General features: G+C 39.2%; 1 non-coding gene across 1 annotated transcript; it reads left to right on the top strand.

The window, feature by feature from the left end:
* Positions 1 to 295: 295 nt before the first annotated feature.
* LOC111904203 (small nucleolar RNA R71) lies at positions 296 to 402 on the top strand. The gene has a single exon (XR_002854451.2). It is a non-coding gene; the product is annotated as a small nucleolar RNA R71 (small nucleolar RNA).
* The last annotated feature ends 11854 nt before the right edge of the window (positions 403 to 12256 follow it).

Raw genomic sequence — 12256 nt, 5'->3', positions numbered from 1 at the left:
TCGCTCGCACCCCACTCTTATGGCATGTATCGACTGGTCCATTTGGGTTATCCTGTGATTCATGTTATTCAGCATGGCCATGACAGCTGCAATTTCTTCAGTTTGGGCCCCTCCACCGCCTTTGTTTCCATCTTGCCTCGGGTTATGGTATTCGCGGGAGTGTTTCGCGAATTCTTCAATTAGCTCTTTGACCTCCCTTGGGTTTTTCTTTGTCAACGGTCCTTGAGAATCAAGGAGTTGTCTTGTCATCACATTGACCCCATCATAAAAGATTGACATCTCTTGCTGCACATTTAGGTCATGTTGAGGGCAATTTTTGAGTAAGCCCTTGTACCGCTCCCATGCTTCATATAGTGACTCCCCCAGCTGTTTCTCAAAGTTGGCTATTGCCTTCTTGAGTTTGGCTATTTTGGATGGTGGGCAAAACTGGTCCAGGAATTGCTCACGCATCTGAGCCCAAGTGGTGATTGTACCCGGTGGGAGTGCTTTTAACCACTCCTTAGCAGCTCCTTTGAAAGTGATGGGAAGCATCCTAAGCAAGACTGTGTTCCTATTGACATTTTGGACATTGAAGTAATCTGCAATTTCGTTGACTTCATCTAGATGCTTAAAAGCATCCTCATGATCTTTCCCGAAAAATGGGATGTCCTTCAGCGCAGTCAATATGTGTCCCTTCAGCTCAAAGGTGGCAGTGGCAGGTATTGCGGGTTGGACTAAACCAGGACCCATATCTTCTCGGATCCGCTTCTTGTATGCTCCCATGGGCATTTCTTCAATTGTTGCCATCTCGTTCCTTGGATCGTTCTCGGGTTCACTTGTGTGTTCTTCAAATTCTGGCTCGGTATCGTATTCGGACTCGGTTTGCACGGGTGTATGATCCAAATGCTCAAGATTGCTCTTGTGCTTCACTGACGAACTTGACTCTCCTGTCTTCTTTCCCGACTTCCTAGAGAAGGCTGACTTCAATTCTTGCAAGGGCGTCTTTTTCTTGTGAAGTGCAGACTCGGGGTCTTCCAGTGGTGGCACCAAGTGTGTGTTTGAGCTTCTGGTCATGAACTCCTGCAACTTGCTAAACTAAAACGTAAAAGTGAACTAAAATAAGAAAAACTAAATACAAACTAAAATTTAATTTTTTTTTTACTGTCCACGTCGTGGCAAGTATATGGCCACATCGTGGACTCTGTGATTAACAGAAAATTTTTATTTTGCTAAAAAATTAACTTTTTGTGGCTTTGACTCCACAAGAAGGATCGATTAATTTAATGCAAATAAATAAACTAAAAACTAAGCCGTTCCCCGGCAACGGAGCCAAAAACTTGATGTGCACAAAAGTACCCACTAATTTTAATATTTATAACCTAACAAACTTAACTATCTATGCACTTATAGGCAGTGTACCTAGTCGGATTACAGTATAGCTTGGGTAAGTCGGGTGTCGATCACAGGGAACGGTGTTCTAATTAATTTACTTACTATTAAATTAACCTAATTTATTTAACAAGTTTAATAAGGGGTTTTATCTGGTTTTACAAGATCAGATGAACTTAAATCAAATTCAATAAGTAAAAACACACTCTTGTTTAGTTTGAATCCACTTCTCCCTTATGGCTAGCTAACGATTACGGATTACTAAGTTGGTTTTTAGTTATATTAGTAATTTAGTTCTATCTTACCAATACTTAACTAATTCATGTCAAACCATGTATGTTCACACATAATTAAACACGAACTAATTATAGATGTAAATATGTTATGTAAGATTTGTTGTGTAAACGCAATTTTGATCACAATTCACGTTCTCTAGCACAGCTAAACTTTATTTATTCTAATTACTTACTAAGATTGGTCAATCCTAGCTCTAACAATTCAATGTTCACTAAATTATTAGGTAAACAGGTTCACGCAGTTTAATGGTCACTAAGCTACACAGAACATGCAATTAAGCAATTAGATAAACAAATATTAACATGCTAGGTTATACAAATCAAACATAAGAAAATTTTTACCAACTAAGCTCAATCCATAATCATATAACTATTCATAAGTTTAAAGCTTCATCTAGCTAAACAAGAGTAGCTAGATTCAGCTGCTCATCATAGTAATTAAACTAACACAGCTAAAACTAATAAAAGACATGTTCTTATTTAACTAAAATATAAACCTTTACTTCTTTTGGTGTTGAAAACCCTCTTCCATAACCTTTCTTTCGCTCTGAATCGTCTCCTGGAACTCTTTTTCTTCTGCCAAAAGCTTCTCTTCTCGTAATAATCAGGAGGACTTATATAATCCTCAAAAACCCGCGCCACGTCGTGGCCAGATGCGCCACGTCGTGGGCTTCAAGTAATCCGTATCCTTCAAGGAAATCCTCCGCGTCGTGATGTTTATCTTCTGGAACACCCGTGCCACGTCGTGGGCTTCATCGCCACGTCGTGAATTGAGCGCTTATCGTGAATTTATTATTTTCTTGTCTTCCAAGCCTCCCATGTTCCCCATTTTGTCACCTTTGGTCCCTCTCTTCGAAAATCCTTTATATTGACTGAAAATAACAATTTAAACTCACAAGTATCATTATTCTAAACATATTATCAATTTATTAATAAAAATGTACTTAAATATTGCCTAAAAATAAGTATAAATATGGCAATATCAGACGGCTTGGTAGAGATGTCTGGAGATTCATTGAAGAAGGACCCCACGTTCCAGTCCTTACCCCAGTCCAAATTGATGGAGCCACAACAAGGCTAGGAGGAGTTCAACCAACTTTGAACCATCCCACAAAAGATGATCTAGACAAGATGGAAAATGATGCTATTGCCTTTTATGAAATCTCTTGTGGAGTTGCTCCTGACAACTTCGACATCATCATAAATTGCAAATCAGTAAAGGAGATTTGGGATGTTCTCAAAAACTTATACGAAGGTTCAGAGCAGGCTCAAGACAAGAAGCTTACTACAGCAATCAATGAATTCAATAACTTCAAAGCCCACTCCGGTGAAAGTTTGGAAGACTCATTTAAAAGATTCAACTTGATCGTCACAAAACTGTCCAATGCGGGTACCATCTGTAGCAATCATGAAACAAATTTGCAGTTTCTTAATGGCTTAGGAACATACTGGACAACAGCCAAAATGATTGTACAAGGTGATAGGAAGATTCACTCATTATCTCTCTATAAGCTTTATGGAGAATTGCAAGCTCAAGAGTCCACCGTACTCTAGGACTGCTCAGACTTCGGAGATCCACTTGCATTAGTACCTCAATCACCTCACACTCAAACCTATCCCTCTTTGTATGACTCACCACCGCAGTAATATGAAGCTGACTCAGAATATGACGATGAAGAAGAGTTTCAGAATACCATTACTCTTATCAGTCATAAATTCAATCGCTTACCACCTTCATTTCGCAAAAACCAACAATACAATCGACCACCTTTCAACCGCAACTTTCAAAACAATCACTTTCGTTCCACCAAGAACCCTCTCCCTCCACCGCAGTCTTAGCAAACACAGTCCAAAGAAGTACCACCGCAATCCCAATCAACTGACTCTGGTACCTCTTTAGAAGACAAAAGTGACATTATCATATGTCACAAGTGCAACAAGGAAAACCATTTTGCTAAGGATTGCAAAGCAAACGTAGTGAAAGATAGAGCCTTCTATCTCAGAATGGCTCAAGAACTGGAAGATAAAGAAAAGGGAAAGGCCTACATTGCTCAAGTGAAGAGGAATCATCAAGTGTGGTCATCAGGAGATGAAGATGAAGATGATCTCAGTAAAGGGAAAGGCAAGATCTGTATGGTAGCAACTACTGATGAAGACGGCTCAACCAATCTAAAGAAGAACCATCGCTATATGGCTAAAGATGGAACTCTCAGCATTATGGAACAGGTAAAACTTATGATTCAAACTTTAAATTACAACACGCATGATTGTCAACCTTTCATAGAAACACTCAATGACACTTGTGCTGCCGTCCTTATAGACTACAATAAAACCCTAGATGAGAAGAACATCGCTTCGCAGGAGATTTTCCATGTTAGAGGATGTTTGGACAATAAGAGACTCAAAATGACAATGTTAGAGAAGGACTTAATGCTAGAAAAAGATGCTAGAATGTTAAGTGAAACCCAATTAGAAATAGCCTTGAATCGGAGAGATCTAGCACATAATGAAATTGTACGTTTAAATCTTTTAATTGAAAAGTTGTTTAATGAAACTGAGGCCATTGAGAATCTTGTTAATAATGGGAATGTTGATAACACCTTTAACTGGGGTTGGTCCAATGGTTACCCAACCGCAACGGACTCCTCACCTCGGTTCACACCGGAACGTCCCTATGTCCCACCAGACCGCAACTTCTTGTTTCCAGTCAATAACAAAACATTTCCTAAAGATATCCAAGCCCACTTTGGAAAACTTCATGATCTGAGTAATAATTGTGTTATAGAAGAAATTCTCCATGAATTTTCTACTCATGTTGATAACACGGATTCTCAGACATCATCCATAGCCGATGAGGAAATTGTTATTGAAAGTCCTGAAGTCTCTTTAGACTTCCCATCCTTACAGTCTGACCGCAGTGTTTCTGACCGCATTCATGTACTGCAATCTATCCCATTGTCCAATATCAAATGTCCCATAGAAGTGTCCACCAAGACTTACTCTGCGGTAGTCCAAAGCACTACACCGCTGACCGAAGTCAAAAGTTCTGTGACTATTGAACCAATTAATCATGAATTAGCAATTGAAAATTTTGAATTTGGTCAATGTTCTCAAAGTCCTGACTTCTCAAGTTCGGATGAATCGAGTCACTATTTTTCAAAATCCAAAAAAGATTTTAGGAAACCGCAATTAAATGTCACTGACTGCGGTTCTCCTAAGACCGAAGCAAAAAGAGCTTTTAAAGAAGAATTTCGTTCTCGTGGCAAGCAACGGGAAATTTTTTCAAAGCTTAAGAAATCTGTGAAATGTCCAAAGTCAAAGTCCTGAAAAATTTGTTTTCTCAAATTATCATTTCAAGAAAACTGTTTCCAAGAAAACAAAAAGGAAGGAGTTCACTGTTTCTGACAATACTCAAAAACATCCAAACCTAAGGATAAGTCTTTTCGATCAAATGATTTTCAAATCTATTCTCTCAATGATCCAAAATGAAAAGGTATTCTACCTACTCCAACCCTTCCAGTGTCAGTTTCAAAATCTCAAAAATGGAAAGGAATTTTGCCAACTACGGCACTCAAAAGGTCATCTCAAGTGTTAAGGAAATCACATCACAAAAGTCTGCACGTGTCTTCACACCTACAAGACCTGCACAAAACACTTTTTCAAAACCCACAAACAATAGGGTCAAATCTCACAATCCTCGGAATGGACAAAAGTATACTTTTTCTTCAAAACCTCAGACCAAGTCAAATGTCATGGAAAATGACAAAAAGTTCTCGTGTCAATGTCAATGTAAAAAATTTCTCTCTCATGACTCATCTAATCTCTCCAAAAAAAACTCGTAATTATCCACAATCTCACAAAACTCCAAAGAACTTCAAACACCCAGGACTAGGCTTGAAAGTTGACTTAAAACCTGTCTCTGCCACCTCGCATCATGCATCGATTAACACATTGTATGTGACTCCGGGCTCCAAACTCACTTGGGTGCCCAAATTAACCACTTAATTTATGTAGGCTTTGTGCAAGGAGAATCAAGAAGAAGAATGGTTGATCGAAAAGGCCTGCTCCTTGCACATGACCGGAAGGTTAGAGTACCTTCGGGATTTCAGGCCTATATGCAATGGTGGAAATGTCACTTTTGAAAACAATGCGTATGGAATCATACAAGGCTATGGTGTTCTTACTACGAGGAACTTTTCCATTTAGAAGGTTGCTTATGTAGAAAGCCTTAAACCCAATCTCATCAGTGTTGGCCAACTATGTAAAGCAGGCCATCGAGTAGAGTTGGATGATCAATTCTATTACATAATGACAAGTGATAGACGCACTTGCTTAATCAAGTCACGATCCGAAGGCACAATGTATCCTATGGATGTCTCTCTCATCGTTGTTAAACCACAGATGTGCTTTCTCTCTAAAGTCGTATCCGAAGTTAGCTAGTTATGGTACCGCAAGCTCGCTTATCTCAATTTCAAATACATCAACACCTTAGTCACTGAAGAATTGGTCAGAGGTCTACCCATTCTCAAATTCAGCAATGACACTCTATGTCCTGCTTGTGAATGTGGTAAGCAGTCAAAAACAAGTCATCCTATAGTAATTGATTCATCCATATCCGAACCACTCGAACTTCTCCACATTGATCTCTGTGGTCCATCAACCGTAGCCAGTCTTCATCATAAAAAATATATACTGGTTATAGTGGATGACTTCACTCGCTTCACTTGGGTATTCTTTCTCAGACTCAAATCTGAAACACCGCAGATTCTGTGACAACCCGAAATTTTCATTCAGTCAAACCCTAGAAGTCAATCACTTCTTATTATAAGTTCATGTCATTATTTCTTATTTTAACAAATTTAGAATTCGTTTGATTATTTTAATACTATTCTTTAAACGAACGGGTGTAAGAAAGTGTCGTCTCGGGTTTTGAAATTTAAAAACCGCAAACACCTCGCGTCTTAGAAGTTCCCGGCCAAACTATTTCGTTTGGGTCGAAAAATCATCCCAAAAATCCGTAAACTCATGCTTATCAATGAGTTTACTCCCTAAGTCCAGTCAATATGTGTTTACTCCCCATTCATCCAAAAGAGTAAACTCCAAAAGAGTAAACTCAAGAAAACCTCTCAAGTAGCAAACTAGAAACAATTCAAGATCTTCCAAGTTGTAAGTGTTACATCCATTTCAAGTTTATTAAACACTTAATCTAGTGTTTGTGCATCTATTCATCCATTCATTTTTTTGATTTTGATTAGATTTCCAAAAACACCGAGAACACCAAGAACACACACTTAGTGTTCTTGGACTTTTAGCATATTTCAAGCTTCCTTATAGTAAGTACTTCACTCCTTGAGTCTTATTGAGTTAGTATTACAAGTTAGCATCAAGAAAATATGCCAAGAACACATAGAACAAGGTGTTCACGGTCCAAGAATGTTCTTGGGCCGTAAACACCATATAAGGCACCAAAGTGTGCCTAAGTCATTAATCTAAGCCCTAGTTGGATGTTTAAGCCTTCCTTGACATGATTGAACTTTCCCTTGATGGTTTTAAGCCGTGAAAAACACCAAATAATGCCTTAATCATGTGTTTACGGTTTGGGGAGCTCCCAAAACCGTAAACACCCTTTAGTGTGTTTATTTGGGCCATATTCCTTCCTTAGGCCTAAAAACTAACATAGGCAATTACCTTGATGAGTTAGGGACTTGAAAAGATAACAATACCAATTTCCATATGGGTTTAAGGTAGTAAACCCAAAGGGAAATGACCTTAAGGCTGTAAACACCTAACAAGGTGTGTTTTGTTGCCCTAGTCCCTTCCAAAGTCCAAACCACCAAGTAGAAATGCTTCAAAGGACTTGCAAATCCTCAATACAACTTATGGTCAAAAGGAGAGGAGTTTACGACCATAAACTCTGAGTTTACGACCGTAAACTCATTAGGTCAAGGTCATGAAAACCGTAAACTCCAAGGGAGTTTGCCCTTGAACCCCAAACACAATAGCAAGGTCCTTTAGTACTTAGATGCAATCCTTATGGCTTGTTGCACTTATATAAGGTGTTTTACATGCCTTAGGATGTCTTAACTTTGTGAATTAGTGATTTGAAGTCTAATTGGATACATATATGTGTGATTATATGTTAACTAGGATCATTGGGTGTGAACAAGTCTTCACTTGTCACCTAGCTATCCTACATCATTCAGTTCATCCAAACCACCATCTACAGGTGAGTTCATACCCCTTAATCAATGTTTAAATGATTTTAAATGCTTTAATGGGTGGGGGGAATACAAGTAGAAAATAGCATGTTATTAAATCTTTCATATGTATTTATAACTGTGTTTTCATCCAGCAGATTTCACATACTTCAAAATGTGATGCATGAAATGGTTTTCTATCTTAAAAATACTTTGTTACCAAATGTATTACTTTTGAAATGTTTATTAAAATGACATCAAGTCATTGTTAATTATTGTTCAAAACTCATAGATGTTTTACAAAACCATTTTTACCTTCTTGAACAAAACTATATCTATACACTTACGTTCTTCTATAGGTATTGATGTTATAGTTTTCATCCCTCATTCAGTTTCTCACACTCTTGTGTAGCAAGGGTGTATAAACCTGCTTGAACAACCAATTACCTTCCAGTTAACTATTATAGGGATAGTTAGAAGATACAAAACATTATTCCTATTACAAGGAATTACATCAGAGTCAGTTCATTCATGAGTCTATACTATACATTACATGTTACATGAATACACTTACATGAGTACGCTTACATGGATACACTTACATGAGTACCTTACATGAATACATTACATGAGTACCTTTACGTAGATACATTTACCTGTATACACTTACATGAGTACGCTTACATGGATACACTTACATGAGTACCTTACATGAATACATTACATGAGTACCTTTACGTAGATACATTTACCTGTATACACTTACATGAATACTTGTATCTCGATTCACGAGGACGATTTATTAGTACCTTCTGTGTAAATTGTCCTGCCTATCCCAGTTCAACGGGATATCTAGACGGGACTAACCATTCCGAATCCCAGCTGTTAGCACCAGTGGTTGATGAACATCTACGGATGCCTACGGTTATTACTTATACTAGGAGTACCTTTACGGGACTAACCATTCCTCGGGCCTACTGTTCGCTACAGATATTGATGAACATCTACGGATGCCTACGGTTAATACTTATATTAGGAATTCTTTTACGGGACTAACCCTTCCTCTCACCTGCTGTAGCTACAGAGGACAATTGAACAATCTACGGATGTTCAAAGGTTATACATTTTGCTAATCGCGATGTCTTGTTAATCCTAATACAAAAGGATTAACAATTACATTAGTACATTTTCCTATTACTTTATTTTGTGATACATTCACATAAACGAGGAGTTAGACAAAGTACTGTTAGTATTAGTCAAAAGAAAGGAAAAACTATCATTTTCACTTACAAAACATTCGGGTCTTGGTAGAAGACTACATTTCATACTAGTAGGAAATAAGGGATTTTCTAGGTTTTTGATACTTATATCAATTGTTTCATTTAAATATTTACAAGGCATTCATAACAGTTTTCCAAAACAAGACAATGACACTTAAATACTTATGAATTCACCAGCTTTAGGCTGATACTCGCTTTCAAACTAACTTGTATTATCAGGTCACCAGTAGACAGGTACGATGGCCAGGTTTTGTGAAAACGGAGCACAAACAACACTCGTCTTTTATTTTGATTGTATATTTTGGTGTCTTATTACATTGAAAGAACACACATGTATTAAAACTTTACTTTTAATGCAATGGATGATGTTGTTGCTTGTTTACTACTTTACACTGTTGTGATACTGTACATGACGTCCTCCACCTCGGAACGTTTCCGTCGTTCTTGGTTTTGGGGTGTGACAGATTGGTATCAGAGCATTGTTTATAGTGAATACAGTATATCAACCCATAAAAGATATACTAACTATAAATACATTGGGATTAAAACACTCTTTCTAAGAGTTATACTTTTAAATAATAAAATATTTAAGTAAGTATACGTGCCTGCATTCATACTAAAATCAGTGTCACAATGACAAGAACAAAAGTATTACGATTGTTGAATATCACAAGTAAGCCTGGGGATATATGGTCAGTCTTGGGAATGGCATAGCCTGATCAACTATGCTGGTCCAAGGAGTGATTAGCATATGCCCAAGAATGGTTGTGATGTGGCAATAAGTCTAAAAACTTACCAACACAACCATAAAGTAATACCATAGGGGTATTTAGTCTTACTGTAATTATCTTAGTCAGTTCCTCTATTTAGCTATTTCTTATATCCCTTTTATCGCGTAGATTTTAATGGCTGGATTTTACCATGGTGATTCGTACTTCCCAAACCAAGGCAATGCTGTATGGCTAGAGGAAGAACCAGAAGATGATCACCCAATCCCTTTGGATGATCACCATGCTGAGGGTTTTTCTGATAGTTCTGACTCGGAGCCTGAAGTCAACAACCTACCCCCAGTTGCTCAAGACCCAAACCTGAACCCTCGTCCCGAATTTCAAGGACCCACACCTCTGTGGGCCACTAACTTGAATAGATGGAGTCAGGAACAGGGTCAACCCATTCCCTACAACGGAGACAGAAGTTTCTACAACCTCACTGAGGGAGGTTCTGCTGACAGGGTCCTACCCATCATGGTTCGTAGGATTTCTAGGAACACGATATTGGGTCAATCAACTATCAATTGAGTTATGGAGATTGACGCCAACTCAGGCGTTAACACCGTCCGCATTCGCCAACTAGAGTCTGCTCATGAAAGGACTCTGGTCTGCAATGCAGCTCTGCAAAGGGAACTTGCTGAAACTCAAGCTGAAGTTAGGGAACTTCAAGCTCAGCAAGTGAGAGCTGACAGGCGTATGAGGGACATGGAATGCCTACTGTCGGGATCAAGAACTCATGCTAGCAGTTCTCATCGCCGATAGAATCTCGACGACTCATCTTTTGGATATAACCTAGTTTATGTAGAAACTTTGGTATAATTTCCTATCTTTGTAAATCTTAGACCTGTTAGGTCTTGATCTATTCATAGTTCTGTCAAAATTTTCCTATCTTGGTTGATGTAAGGCCTACTTCTAGGCCATTTTTCCCGAACTTGTTACATCTGTAATCCCCGTATTATTGACAGATATATAATCATATGGAAATTATTATCCAAATTCTATCATCTTCATTAAGTTATACTATTCATTATGTTGTTGGACTATGGGGAATTATTCCATGAGACACATTCATTATTCAGTTATTCTTATCCATGTCGTCATCTTTTAAACGTATAGTTAAAGATGCCGCCACACAGGAATCCCAGGCGTAGCTCAAACAACGAGACACCGATACCAGCACCTCCACCACCACCTCAACCTCCTCAACCACCTCCTTCTTTCGATGCCACTATGTTCTAGGGAGCCTTCACAGCAGCAGTAGCAGCTGCTGTGTCAGCCATCAACGCTCCTGTCCCTAGTGGATTGGGAACAGGTGCACCTCCCTGGAACCACGTTGAAAGCCATGGACATCCACAGGAATGCACCTATAAGGACTTGACGAATGCCAAAACCCGCAACTTCAATGGAACTGGTGGGGTTATGGTGTTAAGGCAATGGATTGAAAAGATGGAATCTGTCTTTGAAATTTGTGCTTGCCAGGAGGGCAACAAGGTCAAGTTCGCAGCTTGTACCTTCTCTAACAGAGCATTAACATGGTGGAACGGCCATGTTAAGTATCTGACTTTAGTGGTGGCATATTCCATCAGCTGGGGACACTTGAAGGACATGCTGATGAGAGAGTATTGTCCTCGAGGTGAAATACAAAAACTCGAGCAGGAACTCTGGGGTCTACAAATGGTTGGATCCAACATATCAACCTACACAAATAGGTTCTGTAATCTGGCAATCCTATGCCCTGATATGTTTGCTCTTGAGAGCAAGAAGATAGAGAGATATTTCTGGGGACTGTCTCCCCAGATCCAATCAAGTGTGTTAGCTTCCAAGCCTATCACTTTTGATAGTGCCAAAGAGCTGGCACAATCTCTCATACATCACAGGAAACCTCAGAACCCAACAATCCCTGCACCCATACCACAAAAGGTCAACGACAACAAGAAGGGGTGGAACAAGAGGAAGAGGGGGGCTTCGCAAGAATCCTCCAAGAGACAACAACTTGTGGCAATCAATGCTGCCACGGTAACTCCCGTTGTCCCTGCGAACCCCTTACTAGCAAAAACTTATACTGGAACTCTCCCGAAGTGCAACAAATGCAGCTTCCACCACCACGGACCTTGCAGGGAGATGCAGTGCTCTAACTGCAACAGGAAGGGGCATACAACCCGTTTCTGCAAGACTCCAACAACTCAGGCCGCCCAGGTTCCTAAAGTCGGTATGGGCCAAGCTTGCTATGGTTGTGGCGAAGTGGGCCACTACAAGAGGAATTGCCCTAAAGCGGGGATGGTTGGAGGAGTAGGAAGAGTTATGGCCTTTGGCCACGAGGAAGTGGTAGTTGTTCCTACGATAAT

The sequence above is a fragment of the Lactuca sativa genome, chromosome 4 (assembly GCF_002870075.4).
Source record: "Lactuca sativa cultivar Salinas chromosome 4, Lsat_Salinas_v11, whole genome shotgun sequence".
Lineage (NCBI taxonomy): Eukaryota > Viridiplantae > Streptophyta > Magnoliopsida > Asterales > Asteraceae > Lactuca > Lactuca sativa.
This window is presented reverse-complemented; position numbering and strand designations above follow the sequence as displayed.